This window comes from Protopterus annectens, chromosome 11.part0 (assembly GCF_019279795.1).
Source record: "Protopterus annectens isolate FY-2018-M chromosome 11.part0, PAN1.0, whole genome shotgun sequence".
Taxonomy (NCBI): Eukaryota; Metazoa; Chordata; order Ceratodontiformes; family Protopteridae; genus Protopterus; species Protopterus annectens.
Genome location: NC_056745.1, coordinates 475,568,161 through 475,582,429, shown reverse-complemented (window position 1 = coordinate 475,582,429; position 14,269 = coordinate 475,568,161).

Genomic DNA, 14,269 nt, shown 5'->3' with positions numbered 1-14,269 from the left:
TGCTCTCACATGAAATCAAACTGTTACGCTATTCTATGTTGTACATACATTGTTTATTAAAAACTATTTGTACAACTCTTCAGAAATAAATTAATAAAATCACTATACAATTTAAAACAGAATACAAGGCAATCTTATATTCAAGATCCACAAAACTGAAAAGTCAAAACCTGAGTTTTATGTTGAAAACGATTCAAAGTGTCAGAAGATTTTGGATAAAAGAAAACAAATTTAAATATTAGATGGTAATACTTGAAATAACAATAACTCTCATCATAATAAACTGGACAGAAGTCAGTATATCCAAAATGGGGTCTACTTCATAACACTGAAATTTCATTATGTTGAATTTCATAACATTGAGACCATAACATCGAAAATTCAAAACATTGAAAATTCAGAACATTGAAAGTGTGCTTCATAACATCGAAAACTACATTGCACAAGTAAATAAGATCCCCTCCACCTAGACCACCTAACTAAGAAACATACTTTTTACTATGTTTCTGCAGGGGGGCAAGCCCCTCTGCACCCCCCATGCAGGGGGGGGGGCTCTGCCCTCTACACCCGTAAATTAAATAAACCCACTCCAAGATCACACTACATTTGTCCAGCATGTCAACAGTTCCAGCATGATAGGTGGAAAACCACTTCTGTCTAAAGGAAGTGACAGGTTGCAGATTATATAAAGGGTGCACTAAACAAGTGTTGGCCAAGTTCTTGGACTTGATGAAAGCATCTGACACTATAAGCCAGTGATGGTGAACCTTTTGGGTTTGGCATGTCAAAAGCTCCTGGCACAAAATAATTCAGTGCACTTCACATGAGCAACAAATGCAAAAGTAGTGTCTTTGATAACTCGGGTGTTGGTGATCGCTGATGTGTCACCCAAAACATTGTGGCATGTGTCACCTTTGACACCTGTCATAGGTTCGCCATCACTGCTATAAGCCATGAATTATTAATGGAGGGGCTAACTGCTCTAGGTTTACATTTTTACACTTATAACTGGTTTCAGAGATATCTAACTAACAGAAAATACACAGTCAAACCAAGACATACTCTAGGGAATTCAAAAATGACAAAGGAATTCGCCAAGGTGCAGTTCCCAGATAACGTCTTTTCATTCTCTGTATAAATTCCCAGCCTGACCATTGAGGACCTTACGGTGATCCCTACTCTGATACCTGCTGTATTTAGTTGATGTTCACTTAGTAGCCCAGCAGAAACTTTAAGTAGGCTCCAATGTTCTTGAAAGTTATCTTCATGTCTTAAAAACCTACTACAAGCACAAAAGTGACTCGTGTCTTTCTGCAGTAAACATTACTACCGTATCTATACATTCAACATTTGTATTCCTACAAACACCGGGGACAGGATAGCTTGCACCCACAAAATGAAATACTTGGGGTTGATGTTGGGTGACACATTTTCCTGAAAGTCAGAACATGCAGTCAGCTGTTAGGTAGACTCTACAGGGTAAGGAACTACCTTACTCCTTCAGCTACGTCTAGACTCACAGCTTGGTAACTATTAGCCAGGCTAATTTGGGATGCATACCCTATGTGGATGGACCTAAATTCAAGGACTTTTGACCAGATTTGAACTTATCTACAAAAATTCTACTAAATTCATCTGTAACAGCACATAGGACTCATCATTGTGATTTAGTAATGTGCCATAACTAGCCTTCCTTCAGGCACAAATTCGACTATCGCTGACTGAACTGTATCTGCCAGCTTCTGCATCCCGTCTCACCACCATTACTTCCCCAATTCACTGAATAGTGTGTAGATACCATACAAAAATCTGAAACTGGCAGGTAACCACCTCATGAAAAAAACCGCAAGCCTTAACTCTTTTAATGCTCACTGTTAAATTGTGTTGAATATACCTGGGACCAACTAATCCCAAAAGTTGTTTTCCAGCACTTTACACAAATGATAAAATGTACATGCAAGAATGTAACAATTAACTTTATAAACTCTTTGTAAAGCACTTCATCAAATGCACTCTGGATTAATCTAGTTAACATTAAGTCGCAGGTCAGTCTGAGTTGATGTTTTTGAACTGCTGCCTTATTTCCTGTAAATAAAGACACTTTTTCATGTAACCAGTTCTCACGTATGTATTATTAAACCTTCATGCCAAAAACATTACAGTATACTGATATTGTGTTTGCAATATAGCTTTCTGTTTGGTAATAATTCTGTATACTTTAAACGCATGCTTATGCAATATCTGAATGCTGTTTTGTGTCTCCTTACCTTTGTATAACTTGCCCAACTTAATATTTTTGCATTCATTTGTAGTCTTTTGCTTGGGCTCATTGTGAATTGTTTCCTCCTTTGATAACACTGGGAAAGCCAACTGTCCTGTATCACCTTGTCATACTAAAACATTCAGTAGTGGCTGTACAGTCTGGTATTATCAACCATAAGCTAATAAGAAAACATCTTATTAAGGATAAAGCAGAAGCATTTGCTTAATAGCCATTGCTTATTACTTTATTGTCATTTTCAGGTCTATACGCTGACTACATTACTTTATACTGCATTTTCATATAGCTTTCTCCTGTTCATGGCTAAATATCTGTAGTGCCAAAATTGTTTTTTAGTGATGTGACATGCTGAGCAGCATTCAAGAACTTCTGTTATTAAATTGATGGTGTGGGTGTTTAATACAGTGCATAGCAATATAAATAGTAACACTTTTGCTCTGCTTATGAATTGGTTACTACTGTGCATGAAAATTATTCCAAATGTTTTGCTCTGTAAAGATAAAAGAAGGTAAGGCAGGAAGTGTTTTTTATTACATGTTTCTGTGTAGCCTTTTATCACACTTTTATGTGCATTTAGCTAAGATAATCTTATGTCACGTGATCTTTCAAAGAAGCCACAACATTCTTAGAATTGTCTCATTTATCGTATTTTCCTTGTATATTACTGCAAAACAGAACATTATTTATCATTGTTTAATTTTTATCTCCACGTTGTTAAAATCTGGTATCTCAAGGCTCTTTTTTGTGGAGACTCTAGCTCACTGGTACACCTGGATTTTTTTTTAGATTGTTATTATTGAAATTTTAAGGTTAGTAATTCTTTAGCTCTGATGGTTGCTATGATGCTGGCTAGTTTTATGTGTGTCTCTCATCCACAGTTTACCCTTTTCCTATCCCCTAGTGATTTATTTATGCATAATGGGTTGCAAGTAAAGTCACTTCTGAAATTAAGCAAAAAAACAAAGCACTACACCTACCATTAGGAAAGCTGTGGTTGGCATCAAACCATCACTGGTCTGGATCCCTTCTCAGTGAGTTTCCACTTGCTGTGTGTTCCCTGTGGTCTGAGATTTAGGGTGGAGATGCACACCAACTGTATTTCCTTCAAGATCTCCATTCTAAAGCTGGAACCACAGGGGACACATGGCAAGTGGAAACTCACTGAGAAGGGACCGGACCATTGACAGAGAGACACCATCTACAGTTTTCCTAATGGTGGGTACTGTGCTTTGGTTTTTTATTTAGTTTGTCTCACCCCTGGACCCCCAGAAGGTCAGACTGCCAATCATCAGGAGCAACCTGCAACTGGGAAGCACCATTGTTATCAGTTTTGCACTTCTGAAACTAAGTGATATGCATTTTCCTCATCTGCCTCAGCTATATATCTATTGCCTGGGACCACTGTTCCTTTTTATTATCCCATCACATATGTAGCCTCAATGAACACCTGCAGATAGTTGCAACATGTACTTTAAAGTCTATGTGTAAGAGACCCAGATATAACCTGCTACTTTCCAGCAGATGTTACTTTGATTGGAAGACAGATATTGTACACCATTATCCTGTCCCCTACAAGCAGAATTATATGATTGAAATGAAGCACCCCCCCCCCCAAAAAAAAAAAGTAGCATAAATCTTGGAGCTTATGATCCTGCTTGAACAGTAACTAGTGGCTTAAATATATTTCAAGGCAGAACAACAGCCTGGTAAACAAAGCACCAAAACTATTTGCAGGAATATACATTACCTAGACATTCCTTGCATCAGAGGGGCATGGCTTAAGCTGTAATCAGTAATAAAAAAGATACCATGCTTTCACTTAGTGCTTGGTTCTCTATTTCAGTTGCCAAATGAGGTGTCTTCAGTGCAAAGTCTGCATGCCATTCCTGTGTCTTCATGGGTTGTGCTGTGTGATTCAGCTTACATCTACATCCCAGAGATTTATTTTATACCTGAAATCATTGGCGATGCCCTTTTCATTATTATCAAATGGTATGAAAGCAGTCTTAATTGCCAAGGTCAGTTAATGGACAACTTTGTCTTTTGTTTGGACTCCAACAAGGCAAGTGAGAAGATCAAGGCACCCTGGGATAATAATATCACACTGCTGTTAAGGAGTAAGTCCCACCACCTAACACACACACACACACACACACACACACACACACACATGTACGTGCACATGCACACACAGACGTGCACATGCATGGCTCATTCACAGCCCTGCCCCCTACAGATCATACCCCCATTCATCGCCTGCCTCCACCAGGAATTATCTTCAAGAGTGTTTTCAAGTGTGCATGTTTTAATTACCAGAACTGGCATGCTCATCCTCCCTGCCTGAGCCATCAATCACCTAAGCCACTAATCAAACTTGGTCACCTGGACCGTAGTCAGGGTATTATCCATATATACCACCAGTGCAGGCCACTCATTAGGCAAGCTAGGTGGATATTATGTGACTACTAGCCTGGCTAATACATCTGGTAAAAATACCAGCCACATGCTTCTCACCATTAAGAGATCATGTTAATTTCAACAAACAAGTAGACCACATTATCATATTATATATGGAGTGGAAGTCAGCTGACACCATAGCAGGAATAGTCCTCACTTTACAGAACGTCTGCGTCAGATTTCTATTGATTTTTAGTGACCTAACATCATTCACCACTTTCAAAAGGAAGCATCTCTGCCAGATTAAGTATGCATCTAAAGCCTCATCAAGAGAAAGATGGAAGGAATTGTTTCATTATAAGTCACTAAATCTTCCTTGGCTGGACAGTGGTATAGAAGGTTATGGAGGATCTGAAAGCTTGAGATCTGGAAAGTGAAGGGCAGGTACTTCCATTATCAACAAACTTATGGGTATGTATCTCATATATTATTTTAGAAAGGCACAACTACCTAGACCACATACCATTCCATGCTGACTGAGTCTTAGTTAAACCTTACTGACCCCTTAACTTAGTTTGCAATGTGAAATGATATTCTACCTCAACTGTAGATACATTTTACAGTTGATATTCCTTCCAGCCATACTGCCTTGACCAAAATGCATTAGCACCTGAGGTTCACCCTTACAGGAATGTCTTTGTCCTACATTAGGAAATTCCAGAAAAGAATAAAAAAAATCAGTACTGGAAACATAAGTCTAACAAAATACTTGTAACTGCCTCATAGCTCTGTGGTGTAAAAAAACAATGCCCTGATTATGCCCCAGATGGCATCTGTAAAACTAGAGGCATGGGAAGTTGGAGGAGCTGGCCAGGAAGGGGGAGTAAGTAAGCTGATGGTGCATTGCCCATCCAGGTGGAGGGAAGGTGGTCCAATCCACTATGATACTGACACAGGAGAGAGTTGTATGGCATGCAGCAGGATGGGCTACAGTGGCAAGAAGCCAGAGGGATTAACATGTATGGATGCATGCAAGCCTGCATTAGGGGAAGCAGCTATAGTGGATATTATATCCATGAAGGGGTGGGGTTAAGTCAGGGGGGTTGGGGACCCCAACACATATAATGGTATATTCTCAGACCAACCAGTTCTTGCCCCCCCCCAAGAGAATATACCATTATATGTGTTGGGGGCAAGAACTGGGTGGTCTGAGAATATACCATTATATGTGTGGAGGTATATTCTCAGACCACCCAGTTCTTGCCCCCCAAGAGAATAAATAGGTTGTTGGGCTCTCCCCAATTACGTAAAGAATGGAGAAAGGGTTCTTGGCCTCTTGCCTTGACTAGGAAATATATGGGCCAGGCCCATCACCCTGAAGAGGAATGAGCTGGCCCATGGTTTACTAGGAGGGGTGAGGTTGATGGTCTGCATTTGCTCAGTGTCATAAAGATTTGTGTCATGACTGTTCCCCTTGTCAGGCAAGGTTCAAGACCGAGCAGCTGGTGGGGCTAGCTATTGAGGCTGGGAATGAGTAAGTGATGCTGGTTCATCCTGCATCTTTTAGTCCCATCTGGCAGATACCTTGTTGCAGAAGACTTGTGGGAGTGCCGTTACCAAAGGGTGCTCATGTATTCTGTCTGTTAGACATACATGTGTGAAAACATCTTGGATAAATAGTAACCAACAAGTAGCTGTTATTAGCCAAATGCTTCAAATTTGTCTTTTAGAAAAGGTCAGTTTTGGACACCTGCATATATCTTGGCATAGCAGGCATTGCGCCACACATGCCAGCTAGCAGTGAAGAGCGGAAATACATATCTAAGAAAAAATCTGAGCTAAGATGATGATGGCCTGTCAGCAATCAGCTCCTGATGGTCACTGCTAGCCACATATCTGACAGTATCAGGGAATGACTAGGTGAATAATGAGTGGTGGGAGGGCTTAATAGCCATGGCTATTGATGATCAAAATATGTTAAAAATCTGAACCTTCTAGTAGATGCTGCATTATAAGTGGTGACCGTGCCATAAACAGATGCAACTATAATAATTCCTTTTCCCATTTATAGAGGGCAGCATTCACTATCCTTCCCTGTAAAGGTGACTGATTCATTCTGAATAATTTTCAACCATAATCACTTCTTCCACTTCCTGCAAACATTCTTGAAAGTGTGCTAAATAAACAGTTGGTTAATTGCTTAGACAATATGGCCTATATACAGATAAGGAGTATAACCTTTTCAAAAGCATTTAATTCCTTTGGCTTTAGTTAACTTTCCTCATCTTTGACAGCACACAGCATATTAATTTTTGCCCTGTTGAACTTAACTAAGATGTCTGACCTTTCAACAATGACTTGTTGAACAAGTTGCCAGAGGTAAGTCCTTCTATCTTCACTTGTGTCTATTTGCACAGTTAAACTGCTGAACAAGTACAATGTGCCAAAACAGTAGTTTTCTTCTCCGATTCTCTCGCAGCAGGTACTGCAGTGCCTCAGAATACTGAGCTGTGCTGATTATGTGATATCTGTTAACAAACAGTGGTATATCAGTGGAATTAATTTATTAATACAGAACACTGATGCTTCGTTTCTGAGAAATGTTTTCATACCTGAAGCAGTTGAACAGTTTTTACAGTTCATATTTTGGGGATCAAGCTATGGTTTTCAAACAGTTAATTCTCTAATGTCTATGTCTCCTCCTCACTCTCATTCTACAACCTATATACCTCCACTCCCCCCCCTCTTCTCCCATTCAACCCCCTCCCAAAAAAGAAAGTCTGCTTCTCCACCTCTCATCACAATTTGTTTAAAATTAAAGAACACAGGTGGTAGATAAAATTAAACACTGAGAATTTTTCAGGTTTAAATGGACACAACAGAAATATTTTAAAATCTTGAAAAAAATATAAGCCAGTTTCACTAGATGGCTCAAATAATATGTTATAAATAACTTTTAGTATAGATCTTTGCATAGATTATTTATGTTGTACTTTTAAAGTGTTTAAAATTGTCATTCACCTGGGTTTTTAAAGCCTTTTTTGACTTTTTTCTCTTCTTCTGCTGGACTGGGTCATACCTGAAAATGGTCCTCAACCCAGATTAGTTACTTCATTAAGACATGGTGGAAATATTGAATGAAAGAATGCATTAATGAATGAATGAGTAAATAAATAAAATATAAAAATGGTTAGCCACTGAATTTGTGTGTGTGTGTGTGTGTGTGTGTGTGTGTGTGTGTGTGTGTGTGTGTGTGTGTGTGTGTGTGTGTGTGTAAAAGGATCTGGACTGGAAATAACATTTAGAAATCTCATTGTTAAAAAAAAATAGATTTTGGAAAGCAGACAGTAGGGCAAGTCTCTTAAATTACATATACTACTAATCTTCCATCTGCAGATAAAGCTCATTCTAAGAAATACCACATTTATATGTGAATTTTAATTTTCTTAAGCTGTTTCTCTTATTATGCTGAAGGTCTATCCGACTGTGCATTTGTATAGTTTATGCTTATACATTTTTAACATGTAAATCATTTTGTATATATAGGGAAAAAAATTCTTATATTTCATCCTCACTATCCCAAAACAAACCTATAATCAATGCATCTAAATGTGACAACTTGACAATAATATAGAGGATTATGAATGGGCTGCCAGTCATAATGTATATATTATATGTCTGAGCCATAAATGCCAAAAAATGTACCCCGAGAGTGAAGTTCAAGACATGAATCTTGGCATCCATGTCAAGAACACATAATAGTTTGTTGCAATCAGAGATCCGATCATAATTCTTTGTACTGCATAGAAATTTATCCGCTCCATGTACTGTCAGTTAATGAAAAGTAAGATAAAAAAATGTGATGTATTGTAATGGCTTTGAAAAACATTATAGCATTTGCAGAGTGGCTTACATTCTTACATATTCCCTGTCTAAGGGAGGCAGTTTAATTCAAAATGCTGTGAGAACTTTAGTAGACAGCAGGCCAAAACAGCAGTTAAAATAAAGCCACTCTATGTCCTACTGCTGCTGTTTACTGGTCAGCGCGGTCTACTTTAGTGCAGAATTGATGTTAACAGCATGTAGGGAGTGCTAAAAAATTGTTAAGCATCCCTCTATGTGTTATGAAGGTCAGGTCTTGCACCAGAGAAGCACTGAACCAGGAAGTAACTTAAGTCATTTTCTGAGTGTAATCACGGTGCTCCATGCACTACAAAAGGATTAATAAAAGTAGGAAGTGCTAACTTGTATGGAACTAGTTCATTTCTGAAAGCTCACTGAAGGCTAAATTGCTAACACAAGTACCAGACAACAAAAGAATACAAACTAAATGTTACAGCTGAATGTGAAAAAGAGGCTGGTTTGTAAAATTGGATTTTTGGGTTAAACTTGTTAAGAGAATGTCATTGAAACACACGTCACTGTGGAACTCCAGGAAGTTAAAAGCCTCAGCCTGGTGAAAAAAGCTTCTTGTCACGTGGAAGTTCCTCAGCTGGACTGTGTGGGAAAGTCCATGAAACAGACAGATTTGTGAGAATAGGTGTGGCAAACATACCAAAACACATATAGCATCTGGAAAACTGAACACGTCTAACTAGAATACCTTTCAAGAGCAAATGATCTGTATGCTTAAGTCCGTTTCTCAGTTCCTGTTTCTCAAGGAACATTTTATAGTGTTTGATTTCCAAAGTGATTAGACATCAGTGTCATTGAGGAACAGTTCTTTTGTGCTAGGAATGTCAAAATTAAGGAATGGTAATGTTTTTAATTATTTCAAGAGCAGTTTTTAACGGATTGCAAACAGAAAATTATTTTACATTTTCTGTGATGCATTTTTCTGGTGTATATCTGTGCAGCTACTATACTGTTGAATAGTTTATCAAATTCTCATGCTTCTAAACAACACATTATTATACTTGTGTAGTTTATTTAAAATACAAATTATGGCAACAGCTGACGTAAAAAATAAAAGGGCCTGTCACCAGCAGAATCTTTCAGAAGGGCATACAACTCAAAACAGTGTTTAACTTTTAAAGGTTTCCTTATAACCTGAGCACACCAACAGCTGACAATCAGTTTTGGTGCTACCATATCAGGGATAACACTGATAGTTCTTAAACCTTAAGAGCATTTCCTGGTTGACAGCAATGAATCTAAAGTCAGGCAAAAAAGTTAAATGTTTATGACCATCATATATCTTAGAATGGAGAACAAATAAGTGAATGAGAATGTTTGTGCATCTGAGAGCGTACATTTGTGCAAAATATGCTGAAAGGCATTTCTGTACCAGAATTTATTCCATTTAATTGCAGCCAAACATCAGACATATACACTATTAAAATGATTGCTGATCTGACTTTTCTGTGTGTGTGTGTGTGTGTGTGTGTGTGTGTGTGTGTGTGTGTGTGTACGCGTGTGTGTAACAGAGAGTATATGCGCACACGAACATAACACAAGCTGAACTTTACTACTGCAGCTAGAATTTCATTCACTTAATCATAGTCAAACATCAGATGTGTACACATAAGACAAGTGGTTATTTTTGGGAGGTGAAGGGGAATATTTTCTAGGGCACTTGATCTTGTATTTGAAGGTCAGTGAGTGTCTGTGTGTGTGTGTGTGTGTGTGTGTGTGTGTGTGTGTGTGTGTGTGTGTGTGTGTGTGTGTGTGTGTGTGTGTGTGTGCGCGTGTGTGTGTGTGTACGTGTGTGCGTACATGCATGCGCTCATGCCTGCGTGTATGTTTGAGAAATAAGTTGAAATACATTATTGTAGCCAGAAATTTTTTATTTGTTAATAGTCAGTGGTGTACCAAGTTAGACATAATTATTTTAATGGGTGGGAAGGGGAAGGAATTATATATGTGAAAACAAATGATCACTAATCTGGCTTACATATACAGTGCTTGCTTATGTATGTCTGAATGAATGAGAAAGAAAGAGTAAAAGTGTGTGTGTGTGTGTGTGTGTGTGTGTGTGTGTGTGTGTGTGTGTGTGTGTGTGTGTGTGTGTGTGTGTGTGTTATGTGAAATAAGCTGAAATATATTCTTATAGTCAGAATTTCTTTTACTTTTATCACAATAAAGCCACAAAGCTGCACCAAGACAAAATGTTGCAGAAGTTTTATTATACAGAAGTTCAATGCTGTAAACTGTGAATACTAAATTGGGACTTGTTTGTACTATTTCCTAGTTCTCTCACAGAGAATTAGCCTTGTTCTAAATACAGAGATAATATATTTAAGCAGCAAGTTTGTGGGGCATAGCTTCTCCATATCAGAGGGTGCAGGAGATGAAGCCCCCTGTAAAAATGCTTAAATACTGTTATATTGAGCTTTAGTTTTCACTGCACTGCCCTCACACAATATTTTAGTGTTCACTTTTTACAGTGACAGTCTTCTGTGCATGAAGTTTCATCACGCAGCCCTTGAGTGGAGAAGGCAGTGCTTCTTAGTTTGTAGTTATCTTGCACCTGTGTGGTGAAAATGTACTCAAAAATGGAGGGTTAAATGTGGAGACATGCAGCACTCCTTTGTACACTTCAACATGTGCAGTGAGTTTGCCACCCAACCTTAACAACTAAATTCTGTAGTAACTTCAGCAGGCTGCATAAATATTAAATCTCAAATGCATTAAGTTTATCTATAATCGGTGTGTGTGAGTTAAAGTGAAATACCTTGGAGTGATCTACATAGGTTGTGTAAATCCAAAATACTTCCCCCAAGGCCAGCACGCCCCTTTAAAAGTTAACCATTTACAGTAGGAAACGCAGCACCCTCGATGTAAGTTATAAAGGTTCCTGTTGAATTATAGCTACAAGAAGCAGATAATCTAAACCCAAATGGACTCATTCTATAATGATATCCTCCGTATCCTTCGGGAGGGTACAGGTACAATTAATGGGTCTATAGTTCCTTGGATGGATACACCTCACCCTTATCAATATGAACTCCAGCAACTTGTTGCCGTATCTTGAGGATAAAGTCCATAGAGAGATTTCTGATCAAGAGGATGTGTGTGTCTGGGGTACTAGGTTTCGTTTAATGGCACTGTGAAAATGACCAGGATGTAATCTAGGCCCATGGAACTAGTGTTTTGATTTAATCCAAGGCTGCTTCAATGTAGCCATGAGATATGCTGAGGTGCAGTAAAGTAATGTTTACAGTTACTGAAGAACTAAAAATGTTACTACATTTCTTTATGAGGATATTGGCAATCACTTGTGTTTAAGTATATGTTATACTTTGCATCAAGGGTACTGCATTCCTGATTGTACCCTTAATTTTACATACATAATTATAAAACATTGTTTTATTTCTTTAATGTTATATGTGACTGTTAAGATCATTTCAGTTTGGTTGAGCCTGGTTTTATTTTTTTTTTCATACTGGCAACCTTTTATTGGTTGAGTTGAGGCTTTCCTTTTAGTTACAGTGTTTGTTTATTTTAGAATCCCCCACTGGGGGTTGTTTTTTTTCTTATATTTATGTCTGCTGGAAATGTGATTTAAGATACAGCAATCAAGAAGCTATCTGTGGCTGACATGTTGAGGTCAGTTAGGATTAGGCCCCATTCAATGTTGTTAAGGAAATTATTTATTTATTTTTGGTGTAATTGCTATCTGAGAAGTTCCTACATATGAAGGTGTTGCTCGCAAGGCAGATTTTAAGCTACAGTGCTTCATAATCTGACATGATCATTTGATCAAAGTCAAGTTACAAAGGTGTACTCATTCTGCAAAGTGGTTATAGGTTCATTAGTGTATAGTAGGCTAATGACCACTGGAACCCTTTGTAAGTCTAGCCAGGTTTCTCAAATGTATCCTGCAAGTTTGTGTCTTACAGGTTATGTTAAGCGGTATATGTAAACTAGGGCAAGATTTACAGGCTGCCTCTGTCCATTAGAAACATAGGTACTGGATCCGGGGTATATTTCTGATTTTCCATCCACTGATCCAGGTTTCTCTTGAATAGGAGGCCTGTTCAAGAGAATGGGAATTTTCTGAGTCACATCTGTCCCTCCAACATGTCCTATTTTTATGTCATAAGCAAAGTTTAAATCCTTAGAGCGAGTAATTCTAATGCTATTCATTTTGCAGATATGCAAAAGATTCATCAAAGTGGGATCCAAAAATGCATTATATGCCAGGTATACATCATCTCTCAACAATCTGTAAGAAACAGTATCGAGACAGGGCATTGAAATGATCTGCATAGGACATGCTGTTTATGCCCTGTATTCATTTTGGAAGGAGCCTCTGTGAACATTCCAGTTGTTGCATGTAGCTGGTCATGTATATGATAAAGGCTGAATACAGTGGAAAGATGAGTTCCTTTGACCTAGATGCCATGGCAAATCCTTGCTTATAAGTTGAGCAACACAGAATGATTTCCTTACTACCTTAGACACATAGAAAACCAAAGAAACTGTGTTGGGTAAAACCTTGGTGCAGAAATAAATCCAAATGAAAGGTAAAAAGTAAAAAATGCACCAAGATAACACACAGCAAACGTTTAATCACAGCAAAGTACAAAGTGGTAAGCGCTTTCACAACCAAAGTTGCTTCATCAGACACCACAGTAAAAAATGCACAGGTTTAAATAGAGACTCTAAAATGCCAATTAATCAATAAAAATCACACAATGATTAAGTAGCAGTGAAAAACAATTAAGCCTCATGCTCAAACTAAAAAAAGCATTGCTTAGAAACATTGCTTAAAAACATTGTACAGGAAGGAATCAAATACTATACATGAGAAAGCACTTAAAAAACTTATAAAATCATTATAAAACATGGGAAAATACTAGGCAGGAAAAAGTTAAATAGAATACTTGGAAACTAATAGTTAAATACATTAGACTAATTTTGAAAGAACTTAGCTAATCTTAATGCTTGAGATGTCTAGCCTTTAAAAAAGGGACCAAGGAAGTAGTAGCATTCAAACCAGGATACTTTTCAGCATTAAGTTTCAAAATCCACTTCTGTTCATGTCCCTCTGTGATATTCTCAATGTCACCACCTCTGGGGTTTCTATGAATATGTTGTAGAACAAAGAACTTAAAGGAATGAGAATGGCCAATGTTGGGTGTGTTATCTATAAAGTCATTTTCTAGGGTGCCTGGCTTCCCAAAGGGTACTATTATGCATTTCTTGGCACTGAGTTTTAAGCCGTGGCTTTGTCACCAGTTATCTGTCTGCTTTAGTCCTTGCTTTGAGATGTCAGTGTCTTGTGAAAATTCTTTGACTGGTCCTAGCTTGTAATCATCTGCAAACTTGATCATCTAGAGAACTCAGGCATTGGCCTTGACTTCTGAGTAGTGGATGCCAAAAGGAAACTGACCCAGCACACAGCCCTGAAGGATTCCACTACAGACTGGCCTCTTTACAGAGGTGGTTCCCCCCTATCCTAACTTCCTGGATCCTATCTGAGAGCCAGCTGGCTATCCAACATGTAACATAGGGGTTTTAGCTAGGTCAAGGTAGACAATATACACTGTTCTTCACACATCCATTGTCTTGGTGACCCTCTCAAAGTCCATCAGGTTCAGTAGCCATGATATGCCCTTGACAAAACCAAACTGGGTTGAATCCTGT